Source organism: Balaenoptera borealis (assembly GCF_965194805.1).
Source record: "Balaenoptera borealis genome assembly, chromosome: 8".
NCBI lineage: Eukaryota > Metazoa > Chordata > Mammalia > Artiodactyla > Balaenopteridae > Balaenoptera > Balaenoptera borealis.
In genome coordinates this window covers 44,731,480-44,755,759 of record NC_138865.1, presented here as the reverse complement: position 1 = coordinate 44,755,759, position 24,280 = coordinate 44,731,480, and the positions used below count along the sequence as shown (strand labels likewise).

Here is a 24,280-nt window from a genome sequence, read left to right as displayed (position 1 = left end):
CCCTGGGAAAACTGATGTGGTTTTAATATGCAGACTGGCTAATAAGGTACACAGTCTGAAGTCAGTTTGACATTTTAACCTAATTTGTCATAAGTGAACTTAAATATAATACCTTGCATTTTAATGCCATTTACTTTACATAGCTCTTTTGCACATATGTTACATAAATATCTTCTCTTTAGAACAGGAATTGAACTTGTGTATTTTGGTGTTATGCTCAATCAATGTAAATCATCAATGTCCAATTAATGGATCAATGTATCATTAATCAATTATGGTCAATTATTAATCAATATATTATATTCATCAATGTAAAAGGTTTGCTAAGGTCTGGGCTGTCCAAATACAAACTGCACTGTACATTTGTCAGAGGTTTTGTACAAAGAGCATTATGACAACAGGGAATCTAGAGGGGATTCAACATCAAGTAGGTAATATTGATACATCTTTCAATCATGAAATGATATGGATGACATCTGTAGCCATATTAAAGAAAATCTCTCAATGGGGAAACTGAGGTTCATGGAAGTTAAGTGATTTGTTTAAATTTCTTAAGATTGAGATTGTAAGCCAAATCAAGCATTGGAGCCATGGCACAAATCAAAAGTAAAGCCAGAGTGTCATGAGATGGACATATCATCAATTACTTTTAAAATTAAATTATAAATTAAAAATACAGAATCACTAACTGGACAGAGGTTATAAGATAACATGGTAAGCACGTTACTTTGCTCAAAGTATTGCTTTAAAAGGAAGATTAAAGCAGGATAATTGTGATACTTCTGGTGGGAGAGCAAAAATTTAGGAAAAGTGAGAACATAGTATGGAATTGGAGAGGTTCCCAAGGACATCTTTTTTTTTTTTTTTGGATGAATTTTGACATTTTTACACCATTCCACAGGCGTTCCTTTTATATATTTCAGAATTCATGGCTATGGTCAGTTGCTACTGCAGGCTCAGTTATCACCAGTTACATTTTCATTTATTTCTTTCACTGATCCCTGGAAAGTCTAGCTGTCAAACTGACCTGTTCTGATTCTGCTTGGCCAGCAGGAACTAGCTCGTCAAAAGTATTAAACTTCTCTTCTATTTTAAATACCATTTCAAATATGAGTTTTAACCTAAAAGACATTGTCTTTTTTAAGACATTGTCTTAAAAAAATCCCTGCCCCTCATCCTTTAGTCAATAGTGATTTTCCTGTAACATAACCACATACATTTTCACTATATAATTTTTAGTGCATGCCCAGATCTCTTCATACTCTTTTATTCATTCCTTTTAAATCCAGTTCCTCTTGTTTCAGCCACCCATGCAGATGACACGTCAGAGCTTTGTGTCTAAACTGTAAGCTAGGAAATAAATGTTAAACTTTGCAAATGATTTATGGGTTATAGGGTAGAATGATATATATTATCGTGTGAAGGTTTCAGGGAGGGCCAGTTATGCACAGTTAAGGACAAACAGGTGTAATTGCTTTCTCAAACCTTCACCTTTTTTCCTTTAACCTTCTGAAAGTCATTATGTAATATTTCAAAACTCTTATTTTGTTTGAGGGAAAAATTTAAGTCACATAACTAGGTCATAACATTCAAATGATCAAGCTTTTTTTTTCTGGGTGATTTATAATAGTGCATGCATTCATAACGTGTAATTTATCAGATATGATGCAAGATTTTATGTCAGTTATACAATTTATTCCTTAAATCCTTAATGGAAGAAGAGAAATTGATTGTTGAGAGTAGAACAAACTGCCAATAATTTCTTCATGACATCTCTATAAGACATCACTCATTTCCATTTTTAAGCTGCCAACCTAATTACATTCTTCTCACCTTTACATAGAGATTAGTGTAGAAGCCCAAGGGTAACGTTTCCAGTTTATTCTGCTCTCAATATACCATTTTCATTATTACCACTGTTGTCATTCTCACCAGCACAATACCTTACATAAATTATAGTCCTTCACAGTTGGAAAAGTATCATGACAGGTTTTTCTCCCCACATTTTTTTTATTGAAGTACAATTGATGTACAATATTATGTAAGTTACAGGTGTACAACATAGTGAATCAATTTTTAAAGGTTATATATTCCATTTATAGGTACTACAAAATACTGGCAATATTCCCTATGTTGTACAATATATCCTTGTAGCTTATTTTATATATAAAAATTTGTACCTCTTAATCTCCTAACCATAACCTGCCCCTCCTCCTTCCCTCTCCCCACTAGTAACCACTAACTTGTTCTGTGAGTTTGTTTCCTTTTCGTTATATTCAATAGTTTGTTGTATGTTTTATATTCTACATACAAATGATATAAAGCAGTATTTGTCTTTCTCTGACTTATTTCACATAGCATAACACTCTCCAAGTCCATCCATGTTGTTGCAAATAGCAAAATTTCATTATTTTTTTATGGCTGAGTAGTATCCCATTGTAAATATATACCACATCTTCTTTATCCATTCTTCTGCTGATGGACACTTTAAGTTGCTTCCATATCTTGGCAACTGTAAATAATGCCGCTATGAACACTGGGATGCATGTGTCTTTTCGAATTAGTGTTTTTGTTTCTTTTGGATATATACCCAGGAGTGGAATTTCGGGCTCATATGGTAGCTCTGTTTTTAGTTTTTTGAGAAACCGCCATACTGTTTTCCATAATGGCTGCATCCATTTACATTCCTACCAACAGTATACGAAGATTCCCTTTTTCTCCACATCCTCACCAACATTTTTTTTTTTTAATGACAGCCATTGTGACAGGTGGAAGGCAATAGCGCATTGTGGTTTTAATTTGCATTTCTCTCATGATTGATAATACTGAGCATCTTTTCATGTGCCTGTTGGCTATCTGAATGTCTTCTTTGGAAAATGTCTATTCAGATCTTCTGCCCATTTTTAAATTAGGTTGTCTGTTTTTCTGATGTTGAGTTGTACGAGCTATTTGTATATTCTGGATATTAACCCCTTATTGGTCATATCATTGCAAGTATTTTCTCCTATTCAGTAGGTTTTCTTTTCATTTCGTCAACAGTTTCCTTTGTTGTGCAAAAGCTTTTAAGTTTAATTATGTTCTATTTATTTTTGCTTTTATTTCCTTTGCTTTAGGAGACAGATACAAAACAATGTTGCTACAGCTTATGTCAGGGAATGTTCTGCCTATGTTTTCTTGTAAGATTTTTATTCTTCCCTCTGGCTGGAAGCCATCACATCCTTTAAGTGGCCTTCATTGAACATCTGATCAGGAAGCAATACTATCTTTTGAGGTCCTATGGTTACTCATTCTCATATGACCTTTGCCATATACTGGGCTGAGAAGTACTTTAGCTGTAGGCTAAAGTTATGACACACGTTTAAATTATTATAATGAATGATTAGATGATGATACAAATGTAGAGGGCAAAGACCATGAGTGATAACTCAATCATCAAAGATTCCTTGAAACATTATAAATATTTGCCAATATCGACTACTATGTACACATAAATAGGTAGCTCAGCAACTTCTTTTAGCATATCTATTGAAGGGTAAATCACGTGTCATATAATTCACTTTTTAAAGGTATAAGGCTCAGTGGTTTCTAGTATGTTTTCTTTTGTAGGACCAAAAGTAACAAAATTCTGCCAACACTCTGAATGAACAGGAAATGGAAACTTTCTTAGAGCAGTCATAATGAAACATGGTCTGCCAATCCCATGATTTTAGACAGTAAGGACCACTGAAAAATGGAGCTGTAAGGCAAAATATTGGTGTTGTTTAAGACACAAACCTGTGGTAATTTGTTACAGAAGCACTCCCTTCTGGCCAGCAAGTTTCCACTGAAAAATCTGCTCATAGTTTCATGAGGGTTCCCTCGGATGTAACAAGTTGCATAACTAACCCCAATTATCATTTGATCAACAAACAGATAACTCTAACCAAGGTATTTAAAATGAAATCAAGTGCCCAAGATATTGCAAGCGTTCAGAGATTAGGACTGTGCCATCTCATACTTCAATGTTATAGGCAGCTAGATTGTGGAAATTAAACATGTATAAAGGGGAAGGTTATAGGCTCTGGATTAGTAAAATACCTGACCGTGATTTGGGAAACACTCCGGTGTGGCATTTGAGTCCTCTGTGATATGAATCAGCCACATGTGGCTAACAGAGATTCCATTTTGATGCCTGATAATATTGCCCTGAGTATGTGGCAGTACTGCTATATTTAGTTGTTAATCTATTTTAATCCATCAATTTGAATATTCATTAAAACATGTCAACAAGATAAAATGCAAATAAATAAGAAGACAGTTTGCAAGGGTGTTGATAAATGTATGACACCGGTAAAATAACAACATAAAATGTATGAAATCAAGCTTAGATCCAATTAAAATCTAAGAGTTTCAATGTTATTTCTCAAGGTATTTCTTTGTTTAGGAGTATGCAAGCCTATTTGTTTAGGTCTCCATTTCCTTCTTAGATTTTGTCTTAATATCTACAGTACATGATGACTTTAGGAAGAATTTTTTATCATTATGGGCTATCATTATGCAGAAAACACTCAGGTTTATGTCTGTTTGATAATTTAGATTTGGCAGCAGATGATCTGATTCAGAGTCTGTCTACAGTAAATAATTGAATGTCAGAAATGCTTTAAATTAAATTCTGACAACGATGAAATGCTTTGTGGAGGAATCTTAATGTTTGTTAAGTTCCTTGTCCTCTTTTTCATGGCCTCTTAATGGCTACAATCTTGTATCTGCTTTTCCAAAGAAAAGTCTGTGTGCTATTTAAGATTCTGTGGGGGGAGCCTTCAGTCACATTAAATCTGTTCCTCTGTGTTCTTTCACCAACTTAAGTATATTGTAAGTGTAAAATAAAAAGAATAGCAATGAAAGAGAGTTTCTGACAGGATGGCATAATTATTTAGTTAGTGTCAATATATATTTCATTTCCTGTTAATGGATATATTATAGATAAAAGAAATCAGACTGGTTATTGATCTCAAATGGATAAATATAAAGAAGATTTTGGTGGAATTTAGGTGCAGTGGTCCTCTGATATACTGAACGGTCAACTGAATTACCAATTGATGATATTGCAGAACCAGTAGGAAATATTCAAGTTTTCTTGTATGCAACTTACACATATACCCACTTCCTATTTGTAGACTCAATATAGATCCATAGGGAGTTGAAATACAGGTATATTCCAGGTTTGCAGGCACTAACCTTGGTTTAGGGGTAAAATATAAACTTTAGATAATATTGACTTGGATTCACTTTCCAGCTCCACTCTTTATGATTTTTGTGACACTGGAAAAGTTACTAAATGATCAACTTCAGTTTCCTCATTCATAAACTGGGAATTATATCGCCCTCATCTGTTAATTCAATCAACACATATTTACTGTATATACACGATGAGCTAGGCATAACCAAGCAATGGAGGGTAGAGTAGAAAACAAACAAAATTTCTGCCTTCATGGACCTTAAATTCTAGTAGGAGACAATAAATGAGAAAATAAAATATATGTTAGATAATTATAACAAAAATAAGATATAGAGAAATGTTATGAAAGTATGGGGTGGGTATGTGTACATATATTGTGTGTGACATGAAGAATTCTAAGATAGTGTACACATGCCTTCTCCCAGTTGTTTAATCAAGCAATATTTATACACATAGTTTGGAGATTTTATATATAATATATAGTTTGCATATATATAGCATTTTATATATAACATCTGGAAATTAAACAGTCAGCTATGTTTTATTGGTAAAACAAACACTCAGTGTTGGAGGAATAACTCCAATTTCATATTTCTTGCAAAACTAGAACCAGGTGTTCCATGGCACCAGAAAGGAAGACATTAAAATATCTAGATTCAAGTGTGTTCTGTTTAATTATTAAAATACATACAAAGGGATGCCAATCACACAAGAAATGCTACTGAAGGCAGAAGAAATTGTCAAATTCCTGTAATTAAAGATTCTAGGTCTAGTATGTGCTAGGTCTAGTATGTGCTATGATGCTGTTTGTAACCCAAGATGATTTTCAAGAAGAAAGTTTGACCCCGTCTGCAATTCCTCATCTGCTTCGGTTTCTTTGCTATTCCCAAGAAGTGTCACCCAGTAAGTATCAATATATCCTTGTTGTGTGGTATAGGTGAAATCTCGAAACATACCTGATGACTGCTTAACATGAAACTGGTATCTTTTCTTCTAAACACCCCCCCCCCCATTTAGTGGCTGACCCAAGTTACTTGCATCGCTTTATAAAAACATCATTGCTATAGAGAACAAAATAAAAGTTCAACAGTCATTGTTATGGATTTTTGATGGCCTGATCTTAAATTATATAAGTTTTTGGCTTTTTTATTGAATTAACAAAGACTAGTAAATCACCAGACACATATTTATCATCATTAGCAATATCTCCATATTTTCTTCTTACCAGCCCCTGAAAATATATTTGTGTTCCATGTTCTTAAAAGTCACAACATATAGAAACATCATATCTAAAAATATATGTGGAGAAAAAAAATCCCTAAGTAATTGATATTGTGCATGATTTTTATTTTTATTAATGCTGACCCATATTTTTTATCTTTAAACATTAGATATTTTTTAAAAGTCACAGGTTAGCAAAAACAATTTTATATACACCAAATGCTCCAAAATAAATAATAGATACTAAGATAAGAAACTATCTCAATCAAAATGAAAATTCTCTAGAAGGACTAGGAGTGGTAATTGCTTTCATTATTGTTTCCTTATATTAGAACTTCTCTATAATAAGCATATACTGTCTTTATTTAAAAAAATAAGTTTCATTTTAATTGTAAATTTTACTTCATCATTATTTATCTGGATAGATGTCTTAAATGAGTTAGGTTCAATAATGTGTTATGAGTCTCTCTCCGTTAACTAAATGTCAAGTCTCGGAATCAATATTTCGAACTTTGGCATATCATTGTCGTTCACTTTAAATATTTCAAACTTTGGTATATCAATGTCATTACATTAAAATATATATTTTATTAATTATATTGAGTATAGATTCCCAGAGGCAGAACCGCCTAGTCAACCACCTGCTTCACCTCCAACAGTAGCTATCTGTTGTTGATTTCAGCCAGCATCAGCAATGAGAAGGTCTTAAATCCCTGAGCCAGAGACTAAGATCAACACCAATGTCATTTGCACAGTCAAGATTGACTATATCCAGGCCTTAGAAATAAACAGGGATATAGAGTACCTGGGAGGGTCTTGTAGTTTGGAGTACTGATCCGAATATAGGGTCTGTGGGGTCTTCTTCAGTGCCTTTTGGATCTAGGGTTTCATTCAGGAGTATTCCATTCCAAACCAGACCAAGCCTGACACCCCAGAAGGAACCCTAGCAAGGAATCATTTAGGAGTAGAGGCAGCAACCGGCTAGAGGTGCAATTGGTGGGACTGAAACTCATCTGTCCTCAGGCTCCATTGGGTTAACCTGCCAAGTCATCTTGACTCAAGGGAGTTCTCACATTAGTGTTTCTAAGCCAGACCTGCCCAGGGTGTCTGAGCCTGGCATCCAGGGCCTATTAAGAACCAGCATGCAAGTAGGAATAGAAGTCTCCTGTTATGGGAATAGGTGGATGGAATTTGATAACCCTCTGTGGGGATAGATTTTGGTATCTGTTGGATCCAAATGATTCTCCAGGAGTGGCCACAACTAAGCAGGATCTGTCCATGGTTCCAGGTCTATGAACTGGTTCTGAAAGATGCAAAGTTGGCTGCCCCAGTGAGGGCTTATGGTGCTTTGCAGCCCTTAGCTGACCCCACGCTCATGCGGCTAGGGCTTTAGTATTCCTGGGAAAATACTCAGAGATCCAAATATCTCCTAGAGATTCTATAGTCAGGTCAGGGCTGTCCACCTATCCATCCATTCTCCTGCCACATGTTTCCCAGCTCTAAGGGGTATGTTCCTTCAGAACCTGGACGGGTGATGTGGGAAACTTAGACAAGGCTGATTAAGTCAAAGCTGTACTCAAGGGTATCCTAATGTGAAATAAAAGAAAGTACAAGGATTAGAAATGTGCCACTTCTTCTTACGTGTACACTTAACTTTGAATTTATACTTTAAATTTGTTTTTACTGTTGGCAGTAAAATTAAATGATGAACCCTCTTCATCATTTCTCTTTACAGAAAGTCTTTTTTTCCCCCCCTGTTGTTCTATTTGTCAATTACTACATGAGTAACTTTTTATTTAGTGAATTTCTTTTCTGTTACATGTGTGTATTTGATAGGGAAGAATAAATTTTAGAATCAAGTTTCTAGGTGTCATTTTTTTAAGTTCTTGGAATTTTGATTTTCATTACAGACTGATTTAGAGAGAATGGGTATGTTTACCATGATGAGTGCTCTTTTCCAGACATTTGACATGCCATTCCATTTATTTAGGAAAGTCTACTTTTATGCTTTTTTCAAAAGCTTTTATAGATTTAAAGATTTTTAACTATAGCTGTCCTTCAGATTTCCTGTTAAAATATTCAATGAGTATTTATATTTTGTTGCCATCAATCATATTGCTTTTTTTTAAACCTCCAAAGCTCTTGTCTTTTTTTATTATTGATGCAATAATTGACATATGTTTTATTAGTTTTCAGGGTACAACATAGTGATTAGACTTCTATGTACATTTACATCATCACAATGTCTAGTTACCATCTGTCACCATTTAAAGTTCTTACAATATTTTTGACTATACTCCTATTCTGTATATTATATCCGCATGAATTTTTTACTTTATCACTGGAAGTTTATGCCTTTTAATCCCTTTCACCTACTGACTTAAAAAAAGTGTTCAATTTTTAAATGGGTTATATTTGCCCACTGTAAACATTTTAAAAAGTGCTTCCATTGATATCATGTTACAAATGCGATCTAACCTTTCATTTCTTTCATCTAACCCATTTTGTACATTTGAAGGTAATTTTTGTACATAATTAAAATTTTTCTATATTGTTTCTTTCATTTCTCTAATTCCATTTATTAGACTTTTGAGTAGAATATTCAAGGAGTGTTAATAACACACACCCTAGTTAGTCTTCCTGAGTTTAGTGTTAATTCCTATGTTACTGTACTATGCACAATACTGGCTTATGAATTAATGTTATGCTTATGTATTCATTATTTTTATTTAAGGCTTTTAAATAATTTTTGAACTTTAGCAAATAAATTTTCAAGGAAATGACTGTATGAATTTTATGCTGACCTATTAATATGATGAACTGTATTAATATATTTCCTAATATTATACCATGTTTACATTCTTGAATTAAGCCTGTTTGCTGAATTTTTAGTAATGATTTTTACACCAATATTAACAGTGAGACTGGTTTTAGTATTCTCTCATTGCAATAGGTTTATGAATACATTATTAATGTTTTCTGATTTCAAAAAATAATTCAGAAGAATTTAATTATCATTTTTGTCTAGAAAACTTAAAAAATACTGGAATTAAATATTACTTAGAAATTTTGTAGAATTTCTCCTACTTGAAAATACCTGTATCTGGTGAATGTTGAGATGTTATCCAGAGCATTTTAAACCAAAGTTTGAAATGGAGATTTATTAATGCTGTTATAAAAATGACTGATTTATTATATCAGCTTGGTTGCCTTTGTTATATTTTTAGTCTTTGAACGTTATTTCTCTAAGTATCCTTCTAGTTAACGTGAAACCATTTTATATAATTTATAGTTTCTTAGAGAAACATCTATTTCATCTAGATTCCCAAAAACTTTGCATATAATTGAGCAAATAATTGACTAACTCTATTTATAAACTAGAAGCTTTTTCCTATTTATTTCATATGTGCATTTTTGTAAATGAAATAACTTGGTCTATCAATTTTATTTCTCTATCTGGTCACCAAGTTTTCTAATTAATAAAAATTTCTATTTAATTGCAGCAATAATTTGATACTCACTCCTGTTGTGTTTTCTTCATTTTCTGTTTTCAAAGGAATTTTGGTTGGAAATTTGAGGAATGCTCTTTTAAGGGCTGTCATCCAGGGCATTTTAAATCAGTTTTGAAATGGAGATTTATTCATGCTGTTATTAAATGTGATGGATACAATCATATTAGCATTGGTTGCCTATGTTATACTTTAGTCATAAGTCCAAGTCTTTTTAAGTATGCTGTTTATAATAATTATTTTCATCTAAAGCCTCAGTGTTAACTCTGATAACTATTTTTATGTGGGTTTGAAAGTCAAAGTCACATAATTTTATGGACTTTTAACATGCATATTCTCTTCATATTCATTCTAAATAAATCCTTATTTGCATTCTACCTAGAGCATTTTAAAGTCATTTTCTTCAAAAGGAAGCAGCATTATTCAGTTGCTTGTATCTTAAGAAGGCAAATTTCAGGAAGAAATAAATTTCAGGGACTGATGTTTTTCTTGAAACTGTATATGAGAAATGCCCAGAAATTCATGGTTTGAATATAATAGTTCTGGGTTACATGATCCACTATACTATTTTCCTGAAGATACTAATTTTGCATAGATAAATCATTTTTTTTTCTATTTTGTTGCATCAATATTTTGGAATATCTATGCCAAAACAAGATGTAAAAAGAGCAGCACTATTATACACGTTTAGGAAGGTTTCCATTATTTTAAACTATAATTTTTTACTTTGTTCCTTTAACAATTGAGTGATGTTTAATGTGACATTTTGGCTTATTGTTTTTAAATTCTTGGCCAAAGATAATAGATTGAATTGAATCCATAGTTTGGATTATAAAACATACGACAAGTAAGAACTGAACAGAGGAGGAATGCACAGATAAATGTTGGCCCAGAATTGATGTGCCTTTCATCTGTATTACAACGTATAAACTGATATGTTAGTTGAGTCTAGAATGATACTCTCTGCATGGTACAATCTCAACTCTCTGCATGGTACAATATCAAACTTCTTCAAGTTGTCAGTAACTTTCTCTGAGAGAGGAAGGCAGCAAACTTGTAAGATAGGTCATTTCAAGCAGAGCTGAACTGGTAGGCATTTACCACAGGCGGTTTTAATCCCCTCTGTCCTGTCCTGATAGGAAACAGATTAGCTAGCTTTTAACTTTCCTTTCCGTTTCAGAATCTGTTTTCTAACTTTAAAGAAAACAAAAGAGATACCTGAAGATTTAAATGTTCAGTCCCTAAACTGCCCCACAAACAATCCTAGAATAGCTACTTAAGCATTTGCTGTATAAGTATAAAAATAAGATTTTATTAATATGGATAACATGTAGGAATTTATGTTACTCATTTCACTAGGATGTTGACTTCCAAGTAAATTTCCATTGCTATAGATTCCAGGTGCCTCACCTATATACTCTCTGGGGAATGGGCTGTTTCTGCTACCTTAAGGAATTATTCAAGAAGCCTCCTTAATATTAGTGATTGTGTTTGACTACAGAAATTTTGGAGGTCTACGGGTCTTTGAGATTTTCAAGACGAGGTTTATTTATAGGAATGTTTTTTAAACCTTAAATCTTAATCACACTTTGTTTATGCTCTGTTCTTTAAGCAGTTTGTTAATACATGAAGGTTTTCTTGGCCAATACTGACTTTTTTGTTCATAATGGCATAGACATATGCCCATCCAGTAAGAATCCTAGACATGCTCAGAGTATTACTTTCCTGAAATTCTACCACATAGAGCGTGGTTTACTCAATTTCTGGTTAAAGGAGAAATAGTATGAGTTACTGGTGCCTGTCACCAGCACACACAGGGCCCATATGTTAGCTGCCGCTAATAGTGACTAACAAGGTGAAACTGTTTAATCTTGAGGTCAGCAGTCACTAAAACAACCATGAAGTAAAGTGTTATCCCAGAGTGTTAGCTTTAGCTTTCCAGTAAATTTGACAGTTTCCCACATTGTTTTACATTTTATTTATGTTTTGCATGAATAAAATGCTATGCTCTATTTTACGAGTGTTCTTCTAATCACTAGTATACGACACTCATTAGAAGTTAAATTTTTATTACAGATTCTAATAATACTCAGAGAAAGCTAGTTAAGTATGCTAGTGAATGCTTCCTGATATTTACAGTAAGTATAAAATACATTTCTCAGGAAATCTATAGCATGTATCTAACACTCCAACACGAAACCCAAAACTCCATCTAGTGGTATAATATTTAGATTTCGGTTATGAAAGCTTATTCAAATTGTTTAATATAATTTAATGATGATGATAATACTTTTGGAAGCCCCTTCAACTATTTAATCCTACACCCTTAAATACTGACACTTTCTTGCAAATAGCACGGACTTTTAAAAACCGTGAATGTGACCAGACTTTAAAAGAATATTGTCTATAATTTAAAAATGCTATTAGGGTAAACAGATTGAAGGACAAGAATAGGTGTACATACAACTATGCCTCACAAAATGTAAAAGTTAACTTGAGAAAGGTTTATCACTGTGGCATTCCATTACCCTTATTTTTCTCTTAAGTCTGAGAGAAGGCAGTCAAACAGTAGCCTATCATTGGCCCAGATTAAGATTAGCTTTAAACATAATTATTTTCATTCAGAGACACACCTTCTTTACCCTTCCAGCCTCCTAACTCAAGAGTGTGATTAATTCAAATCCATCCAAGTATGTGGTTTTAAAAGGTGACAGTGTTGGAAATGTGCACACCTCCAGATACTGCTGGCATAAGCAATATCATACACATGTTAATATACTAAGTTACCCCATAAGCTTGAACACTGTATACTATTTTCACAGTGGCTGACAATTACTTTTTAACATCAAACTAAGGGGTAAAGAAAATGCTTTAAACTTGTATTGAGCTATTTGAATTGTTTACTATAATTCTAACATGATATGTAATATCATTATACTGCTTTACAATTAGATAATAAGTGAAAAGTGATCCTTTAAATTGATTTTCTAGAATGCATTCTCTGTATGTGCTGTCAATCCTCATTAAATGAGCAATTTTTATAGTACTCGTTACATGACAAAAATGACAAAAGTAACACTTCCCCCTTGCTAATGACAACTTCCTTCCATCTTAAGTAAGAAAGAAAACATATAAACCAAAATTAGCATGTTAAACGAAGCTGCAGGATAATAAAGGACAGAAAAAGAGAAGAAGAGACAAGAACAGTGTGGATGGGAAAACTGCAATTTAATAGTATGCTCTAATACCTGACACATCAAATTGCAAACATGAAAACAAATATTAAAATGTCTTCATTTTAATATGAAATGACAAAGTTAAAGATCCAACCGTACAGAAAACAGCAACTTTAATCATTAAATGGAACTCATAATAGTTCTTGTAAATTCCTGTTTTTTTTTAAATGTTCAATGAAAAAAGTAATAGTAGAGTCATGCTGGGATAAAAGTATGCTAAACTGTTAGTTTCTACACATCAGGGGAAAAAAAAAATCAAGGATTTCTTTTTTAATTTTCATTACAAATATTTTGGTTCTAAACAAGTACTGGTATTTTATTATCCAACATATTATTTTAATCTGTTAATTTATTTTATGAATTGTTCATTTACTTTGCATATTTGTAGACTATTTTTATGTCTAGATCCTTGTATTTCCTTTAGTTTTGGACATATTTTACAATTGTTAGGATGGTAATTTTAATATTATTGAAAGTTCCTTATTTTTCACTATTTTTTTTAGGTCATATAAAATATATTCTAACTTTGAATCAGTTAAGAATTGATCAATCCCTTCCCTTATGGATTTCATTTATTATATGAAATTTTTATCTCAAAAATTTATTTATAATCATCAATTCTAGTCAAGTAGTAATTAAGTACACTAAAAAATAGAGTCATTTTGGCAAATAATTAAATTGGGTCAGAACCTTGCTAGACCACTGAATAAACACAGAACATGAATAAACAGAGCCATGAAAATTGCCTAACATTTTGTGAAACTGTTTGTGTTATAAACTGAGACTTTCCTAATCAACATCCTAAAACCATCATAATATGGATTTTGTTATCAGGAAGCTACACTTACCACAATTTTTGATTATTCTGTTTCTAACTCTTATTGGAAAATGTTCTCTCAAGGTCTGAAGGTATTAACAGTTTTTGAAATATATATGGGCTATGGATTGAATTGTTCCCCCCAAGTTTATATACGGAAGCTCTAACGCCCAGTGTAAAGGTATTTGGAGATGGTGCCTTTGGAGGATAATAAGCTTAAATGAGGTCATGGAGGTTGGGCCCTCATGATGAGATTAGTGTCCTTAGAAGAAGGGACACTAGAGAGCTTGCCTTGTCTCTATCTCCACCTGCACTGAGGAAAGACCATGTGAGGACATAGCCATCTTCAATCAAAGAAGAGAGTCCTCAGCAGACAATGACCATGATACCACCTTGATCTTGGTGATCTTTCAGTCTCCAGAACTGTGGGAAATAAATTCCTGTTGTTTAAACCACCCAGTCTATAGTATTTTGTTATAGAAAATTAGCCTGAGCTAATACAAAACATATTTTTTATAAAAATTGCAGAAGTACCGTTTATACTGTAGCATCTTCTGTAAGAAATTTCTTCTGGGCCTCATAATTTCTTTTTTTTTTTTTTTTAAACATCTTTATTGAAGTATAATTGCTTTACAATGGTGTGTTAGTTTCTGCTTTATAACAAAGTGAATCAGTTATACATATACATATGTTCCCATATCTCCTCCCTCTTGCATCTCCCTCCCTCCCACCCTCCCTATCCCACCCCTCTAGGTGGTCACAAAGCACCGAGCTGATCTCCCTGTGCTATGCGGCTGCTTCCCACTAGCTATCTATTTTACATTTGGTAGTGTATATATGTCCATGCCACTCTCTCACCCTGTCACATCTCACCCCTCCCTCATAATTTCTTAACTAGCAATTCTAGATCTCAAGAGACACTATATAATTTGAAAGATTCTATGGGAACAAATTTTAATTGCCAACTTGTATAGCAACTGGTGTGAGAAAAATTAAATATGTATGTATAATAGCTGATCAAAGTTTCAACTCTTTATCTCCACTTGGAAGCCAAGTAGGATAAAAAAAATCATGTATGTGTGTGTGTGTGTGTGAGTGTGCGTGAAAATGTTGTGAGTGTGTAAATGCATGTGTTTAAGTGTGTGCATGTATGCATGTGTATACTCTATAAATTTCAGTTCCACACAACTCTTCAGTTCTTACAGACTTTAACTTGTTTGGGTTATTGATGCAATTATTCCACAGCTATTTTTTTAAAGTTATTACTTTTTTATTGTTATTTTTTTGCTGCTTTTCTTGTCAAGCACTCCTGGTTGTTTTAACTGATGTTATAATCTCTGATTTATACAACTACTGCAAAACTAAATAAATCAAATAAGAAAAAAATAGATCAATATTCTTATGTAACTAGTCAAATAAAATAACTGGGATTATGCTTACTTCTTAATCAAAACATATCTATTATGTATCCACCATTGCACTTGCTACTCTAAAAGATATTACACAATTATAAAGCATAACTGCTACAGTCAAAGGTCTTACAATTTAATTGAAAAAAAACAAGGATACATAATAATTCAATTCTAAACTCCAGTCTAACAAAAATTACAGTAGCAACACAGGGAATCGAGAATTATTACATTCCTGGACTACAATCATTAGTAAACAGTTATATGAAAGATTTGAAAATTTGTTATTTGGGGAGAAGAAACACTAATATTTATGCTTTGAAATCTCTGATAACCTTTAGGGAAGGTGTGATAATTAAATATTTAACAATGAGACACAAACACAAAGAGCAGAGGAGGAACACCTTGTTGTGCTAGGCTTTATTTCTTTAGTTAATGCATCACTTAATAGTGTTTTTAATAACAAACTTTGCAATGTTGTGGTTAATCTCAAGCATTGCATTAATTTGAACATGCCCTGAGACAAAACCAATAAAAAATATTAATTTATTGTAACAATGGATATATTTTGATTTATTGTTCATGGTTCTGTTTTTATGAAATATTTTTCCATAGTTCCATAGATTAGTTTTTTATGGAAGCATTAAGTCAAATTTTATATGTAAGATTTTGCCATTTTATTATCTAAGAGCAAGAAAATTGTACTTTATGAAACAATGAAATATATTAAATCATATTAGAAATTATAGTTAATAAATGATCAAACAATAGCCACTGTTTAGTGACCATAACAGAGTAGTCACAAAATCATTCATCAATTTTATAAATCAGTCATTTTATTAGGCATCACACATACTATATCCTATTTTTCCCTCACACAAATATCAAATTTGAAATTATTATACCCAATGGAAAATAGGAAAACTGTTTCAAAGTACTTAAGGAACTTGACGTATCCATACAGAAGCACGGTTTATATCCTGTTTTCTCTGACTCTAAAGCCTGCTATACAGCAGAGCAAAAGTATTGGGTTGGCCAAAAAGTTGGTTCAGATTTTTCATGTTATGGAAAAACCTGAACGAACTTTTTTGGCCAACCCAATAACACATTCAAAGTTTAGTGTTTAAAAAAAAAATCCCTTAAATGTTAATGTTCCCAGGGTTATGTTCTAGATCCATATTTTCTTTGCTGTCTTTTTGGCAAAGTATACAAACAATTTCCTCACTGCTTCAATTACATTTTATATATTCAACCCTGAATACTTGGGGTTTTTTTGTTTTTGTCAAACTCATAAAGCCAACTGATCTCTCAACTGAGAGAAACCTATTACTTGATATATCTGTTACTGAACTTCTATTCTCCCAAATCTTCTTCAGTGTTGATATATCATTCAACAATTCTACCACCCACCCATTACCCAAGGAGGAAACCATGATATCAACATTGTCTTCTTTGTTCACCATTTTCACTGTTTATTCTAACTCTTATGTATCTTATTAATCTTTTTCATCCTCTTTATGCTTAAAACTTCCAGGGCCTGCCTGCAGCCCTTAGTTGGTCACTCTTTCTATCCCCAAGCCAGAATGTCTGGTACAGTCTTTTTCACATCACTTCCTTCTGACACTGAAGCGCCTGCCTCCCTCTTTTACTTCTTAGAGCCTTTGTAATTACATAGGTCCACCCAGACAATCTAGGATAATCTTCTGATCTCAGATTGCTTAATCACATCTGCAAAGTCCCATTTTTCCATGTAAGGTAACATGTCCATAGATTCCCAGGATTAAGATGGGACATCTTGAGGGGCCCATTATTTTGCATACCACATTTATTCTTAAGTTTTCAGATTAAAGGTTAATCTTCCCCAAAATCTCCTTATTATAGTTAACTGCCACTCCTATATATTAGCATAACTTCTTAGTTGTTCTTACCATGCAAGAGTAAATAAGACAATCACTGACCTCATGTGGTTTATAATCTAGTGAATGATAAAGAAGATTAAACAAGTATGTACACAAGGGTAGGCATTTGGCTCACTACTGTATTCCCAATGACATCAAAATTCATTTCATCTAGTAAATTTTAAATATTTTGAGTGAATGAGTGAATAAATAAGTAGAAACTACATTTTCTACTTAAATATATTTAATAATTTCACAAAGCGCCTTCTAATAATTAAATTCATATTTATCTGTAAAGATATTTTTTAACCAATATCTCATCCAGCCTTAAAGTCTTATTTTGTCTTCTCTGGTTTCATTCTTTTTCTCTAGAAAATGTATATATTACCCAAAACATTGATGACTTTGTATATCTGCCTCATAGAAAACATTTAATTAGGCAGAAATAATCATCCTCTACTACAATCTTTCCATACACTTGTATAGTCTTTCTATATACTTGCAGTGAACAATCTTAAAATGAAATTAAGAAAAACATTCCTTTCACAGTAAGATGAAAAGGAAAAAAAAAACAAAACTAGGCATACATTTAACAAAGGAAGTAAAAACTTTTATAATATAAAAGCCACAAAATATTCAGAGAAATTAAACTATATCTAAATAAATGGAAAAACAATCCATGTTCATGACTGAAAGACTTACCTTGTTAAAACAGCAACACTCTCCAAACTTATCTACAAGTTCAACACATTCTCCATTACAATGCCAGCTGACTTCATTACAGAAATGGACATGCTTATTCTAAAATTCATATAAAATTATAAGGGACCCAGAAGAGCCAAAACACTTTGAAAAATAAAACACAGTATATCAGGGATCTCCAGCCCCCACCGCCCCACGGGCTGCAGAGCAAGAGGTGAGCAGTGGACAAGTGAGCAAAACTTCATCTGCCGCTTGCTCCCCACTGCTCCCCATCGCTGGCGTTACAGACTGAACCATCCCCTGCCCCGCCCCCCAGTCCGTGGAAAAACTGTCTTCCATGAAACTGGTCCCTGGTGCCAAAAAGGTTGGGGACCGCTGCAGTATATGACCTCACACTCCCCAACCTCAAAGCTTACTATAATGCAATGGTAATCAAGACAGTATGATACTGATAGAGGAACAGAGATATAGTTCAATGGAAGAGAACTGAAAATCCAAAATCCTCATACACATATGGCCAAATGATTTTCTACAAAGGTGCCACAACCATCCAAAGAGAAAAGAAGAGTCTTTTCAACAACTGATACTGGGACAACTAAATAGCCACGTGCAAAAAATTAAGGTGGGCCCTTACCTTACACCCTATTTAAAAATTAAATCAAAATTGATCAAAGACCTAAATATAAGAGCTAAGGCTATAAAACTCCTATAAGAAAACAAAAGGGTAAATCTCTTTTACCTTAGGTTTGGCAAAGGATTCTTAGAAGTGACACAAAAACATGGGCAACAAACAAAAAATTGGATTAATCAATATTAAAAACTTATTGCTTTAAAGCACCATCAAGAAAGTGAAAACACACAGCATAGGAAAAAAAATATTTGCAAATCATTTATCTGATAAGGGACTTGTATCAAGAATATATAAAGAAATCTTACAACTTAATAATAAAACACAGACAACCTAATTAAAAGATGAGCAAATGATATGAATAGTTATTTCTTCCAGGAAGATATACAAATGGCCAGTAAGCACATAAGAAGATGCTTGACATCATTAGTTATCATGGAAATGCAAATCCAGAACACAATGAGACACCACTTCTCATACTTCAATGAGTTGGTTAGAGTATTATAGGAAGACAACAAGTGTTTGTGAAAAAATAGAGAAATCAGAACACTGATACACTGCCGGTGGGAATGTAAAATAGTCTAGACACTTTGGAAAACACTCTGGTAGTTTCTCTACTGATTAAAAGTCGAGTTTTCCTATGACCCAAGAGGAATAAATGCATATGTCCACACCAAAACTTGTACATGAATGTTTAAACAAAATTATTCATAAAAACAAAAGGTGGAAACAATCCATAAATCAACTGCAGAATGAATAAACAACATATGGTATACCCATACAAAATAATATTCAGACATAAAAGCAATGAAGTACTGATACATACGAGATGAATGAATCTTGAGAACATATGGTAAATGAAAGTAGTCAAAAAATATCACATATTTTATGATTGCATTCACATGAAATGACTAGAACAGAAAAATATAGAGAGACTGAAAGATTAGTAATTGCTTAGGGATGGGTGTAGAGATCAAAGGGTTAAAGGGATGATAGTTACAAGATATGGGGTTTCCTTTTGAGGTGATAAAAATATTTTATAATTGACTGGGTGTCACTGCACCTGTCTGTGAATACACTAAAAAAAAAAAATTGAATTGCAAGCTTTGAATGGGTCAATTGTAAGGTATGCTAATCATGTCTTAATAAAATGGTTTAAAAATACTCAACTAATACAAACTTCATTGTAAAAATAAAAAGGTATTTAACATTTTATCTCTCAAATGCTAAACAGAAAAATACATGACTATCACACTACACACTACGACAGGTAAATATATTTTTCTAAAACACCTGTCTTGCTTAACTTGCTCAATACCTGTGACATCATTAGCATGTTAAAACAAACAAAAAAACAAAACATGGAGACCATTCTTGAAAATTCCCTGAGCAGATGAAACCAGTTTAGTCCTATAAGCAAAGCTTAATTTAGCTTATTTTGCAAGATTAACTTGACCTGGGTCACTTTTTGTTTATGCATCTGGAAATCTTAAGCAAAACTTTAAAAAATTTCCCCAAATTGATGCAAGATAACCACTAACCAATTTCCTATAATTTAAGAAAATTCTAGTTTTATAACCAATCACAGTAAAAAAACAGTCACTGCCTTCTCACTGTATAAACTGCTTTATAAAATTATACCCCTGGGCTTCATTCCATGTTTGGTTTGAGCGCTCCCATGTACCTTAAACTTTACTAATTACTACTTTGGTGATTCATTGGTTTTACTCTTGTTATTTCTGAACTTTCCACAGTTCAAATATAGCATCCCTTGGTGATAGTCAAAAGTTCCTTAAAGCTCTCACGCAGACGCTTGGAAATCAATCCCCTTTCCTCTTTTACTAATGATATATAACTATACCAAACTGCTACACTTAGGTGAATAGAGAGATTCCAATCTGTAGCTCGTTTATCTTTGTTCCTCTGATACTCTTTCTTTTACTCCTATTTGATTTAATATATCTCTTTGCTATAGAAATCTTATTCTAGTTTCTATATAAATATCTAGTACAAAACATCATAAATAGCTTGAGAGAGTAAACATCATGCAAAGTTATTTCAATTGAACCAAGAATAAAGGTCTGCCCCAAGAAGAGGGAAAAAATACGGAACCTACTTGTCACAAGTTGGTTTCTTTGAGAAGTAGACTCTGAAGCAGAAAGCAGAGAGCAGGCGGTTTATTAAGGAGTTCTCCTGTGGTCGTGAGCCTTGCATGAGGAAAGAAGGAAGCTGGATCAGAGGAAGAAGTCAAGGTGCAATGCAGTTTCAATGGAAGGGCCCAGCTACCTCTGCAGGGAGTACTGAGGATGGGGTGACCCATCCGAGTTGTTCCAAGACTGAATGAGAACGCAGGTTAATTTTGCGCATGTGTTGAGCAATCACTGGATGTGGACCAATCAGAGCTGGGGTCATAACCTTTGTGATAATCTTTAGTTGAGGCAATCATGAAGCATGATGGTGGTAATCTCTATTAAGGGTTGACAGCTGAGTGCTGGATGCCGGCAACAGTTGCATCAGCTGGGCTAAAAACATCTTTAATTCTGAAGAGGGATAAGTGGATTGCAACTCATGACCACCACACTGCTAAAAGAACTATTTATTACCTTAAATAATACGGTAATCTAAATTAATACTTAATAAACTATTTCTAAATGAAATACAATAAAGCATAAGGAGACAATAACTCCACATACAGATATTTCTTTTGAAAATGCCTCTGTCAATCTTATTATTGCTCATATGAAGGTAGTGTTATTTTTTTCTTTGGCTGCTTTTCAGATCTTATCTTTTGTTTTTTAGCAATTTTCAATTATTTTTCTAGGCATGGTTTTCTTTATGTTCATCATATTTGGGGGGGTGTAACTACTCTTAAATCCTTGATATCTTTCTTCCCTTTGCCCTGCCTCACTCCACTCTGCCCTATCTCCTAGTACGTTAATTAGGATGATTGACACTTTGATCTTTGTCCCAAATGTTTCTTATGCTCTTTTCTCCATTTTTCATCCATTTTCTCTTCAGATTGTACTGACCTATATTATACTTTACTGATTCTTTTTGTTCATCCAATCTGCTGTTAAAACCACCCACTGAGGTAGTAATTGCTCTACTGTATTTTCTTTTTTCCAGGTTATCCAATTTGTTATCTCCTCTGTTTGAATTCTCCTATGAAAGTCTCATCTTGTTAGGTACAGTTAGCTATAGTTGTTTTAATGTTTTTAATAACTCCACAGTCTTGATCATACATGGGTCTATTTTTGTTGAATTTTTTATGTTGGTTTTAAATAATTTAGTACTGTATTTAGATGTGTCTGGTAGTTTTAGATGTAATAGTAGTCACTGTGCATGAAAAATTTTAGAGATGTAGCTTTTATCTTCCCCCAGAAAGGATTTAATTTTCATCTGACAATTATAATAGGTATAATGGGATTCAGACTTTATAGGGACTTGTCTATTTATGGTTTGTTTTTACTAGTTTTATGGGACTCAGCTACAAACCTGAAATATTTACTAGAGCTACTCATACTAGCCATGGCCTGTACTCCACCTTTTAAAACCCAAATACTGTAAGACAACCAAAGATTCTGCTTAGTTTTCAGGGCTCTTAGCTTCACGTTTCTGTTGGCCTTCCTGATCTCTTAGTCCATGCACATAAATATGAAAATGCCTTGAGGGGATAAGTGGTATAGAATATTAAGCTAATAACCTCTTTGTTGTTTTTTTCTTCAGAACCTGGACCCCTCAGCTTTTTCTTATCTTTCAAACCCTGAACTTCAGTGTCATGTTCTAACCCTATGATTCCACTTTTAAAAGCACTAGGCTTGGGGGCTTCCCTGGTGGCGCAGTGGTTGAGAATCTGCCTGCTAATGCAGGGGACACGGGTTCGAGCCCTGGTCTGGGAAGATCCCACATGCCGCGGAGCAACTAGGCCCGTGAGCCACACTACTGAGCCTGCGCATCTGGAACCTGTGCTCTGCAACAAGAGAGGCCACGATAGTGAGAGGCCCACGCACCGCGATGAAGAGTGGCCCCCGCTTGCCGCAACTAGAGAAAGCCCTCACAGAAACGAAGACCCAACACAGCCAAAAATAAATAAATTAATTAAAAAAAAAAAAAAGCACTAGGCTTCTACTTTCTTCTTGGCCTGTTTGCTCTCTATTGCTTATAGATAAGCAAAGGGTGGAGGGTGATAGTCAATGCTTGGTGCAACTTAATAAATCTCCCATTGAAGGAAATCAATATTCAAATTTGAGCTTTCCATGAGACTAGCATGAGGGTTTGTGATCTATGCTGGGCTTCGAAGCAGGAATAAGTGATGTAAAAAGGCAGAGAATAATGAAGAAATGGAAGTCACAACAACAACCAGGCTATAGGGGCACATTATGTCCATCACATTTGGCAGCACTGTCATGATTCCAGCAGAGATGATGTGTCTAGGTTCCCTAATATTGAGGCAGCTGAATCCAGTGCTTCAGAGATCTGAGCAATGATGTCCTTGCTAGGCTGATTCTATGACATGTTCTGCTTGTGGTTCTAATGATGAACCTTTAAACTACTCTCAACATTTTCAGCAATTTAGTGAGATATCCAGTAAAGTCTCAATAAATTATTTTCTGCTGTTTGCACAGATGAATTATATTGCATTCAACCAATTTATACTGTCACCAACAATGTATGACCGTTTGTTTCCCAGCACACATCAAACTTTTAGGTTGCTGCCCATTGGGTAGGTGGAAAACTACATTTCATTATTATTTTAATTTTTATTTAATTGAAATATGAGTAAAATCAATTGCATTTTAAAATTTTTTAAAACCAGCCACGATTTACTGATTGTTTGCTATATGCAAGTAAATTTGTTAAGTGTTTTACATTAATCTTCCCATTTAACACTTAGCAGAATCTTTTGATGTAGTTGCTAGCACCATCTCTATTGTATAACTGAGGAAACAAATGTTTAGAAATATAAAGTGACTTGCCCAATATACTATAGCAAATGAGTGTGGAGCTGGGATTTTAAGCCAAGTAGCCTGACTGCAGAGCCCATGTGTTTAAGTAATATGCTTCAGCAGTTCTCCTTAATATAAAATATCTTTATTTGTTCATTTGATTGATTTACAATTGTACTATTTTTACAATAAGAAAACAAAATAAGGCTAATCTTATTTTATAATTATAATGAAGACAATAAAATGAATTATTATTATAGAACCTTAAATATATGACCAGTGCATAATGTCATATAATACAAAAAAAAAAAGATAAAATTCATTAGAAAACTAGAAGAAAATACATAGATAAGATTTGGTGTGATATTTGAGGTGTCCCAAACTGGTAAAAAGTATAAATACCTAATTCCTAAAAACCTATATTTTCTAAGTAAATTTTTCTTCGTATATATTTAGAAAATGCTGTATATTTGTGCATATATATACAGAGAGACACACATATATTGGTATGTATGTATGTATATGTGTTTATGTGTGAGTGTGTGTTTTGGCAGATCTTTTGAATTACCAAAATAATAAAAAGTCCTCAAACATACTATTCATACAAATAGTCATGAATGTTTTTAAAAACACTAAAGCAAAACAAAACAAACAAAAAACATAGCCTGAAAATATTTCTTGTGGACTGGTCTTGAA

General features: G+C 33.4%; 1 long non-coding RNA gene across 1 annotated transcript; it reads right to left on the bottom strand.

The window, feature by feature from the left end:
* Positions 1-11,812: 11,812 nt before the first annotated feature.
* On the bottom strand, positions 11,813-22,585 carry LOC309632777. Its single transcript, XR_014247065.1, has 2 exons — positions 14,875-22,585; positions 11,813-14,571 (listed from the first exon to the last, which is right to left on the bottom strand). It is a non-coding gene; the product is annotated as an uncharacterized lncRNA (long non-coding RNA).
* Between the last annotated feature and the right edge of the window lie 1,695 nt (positions 22,586-24,280).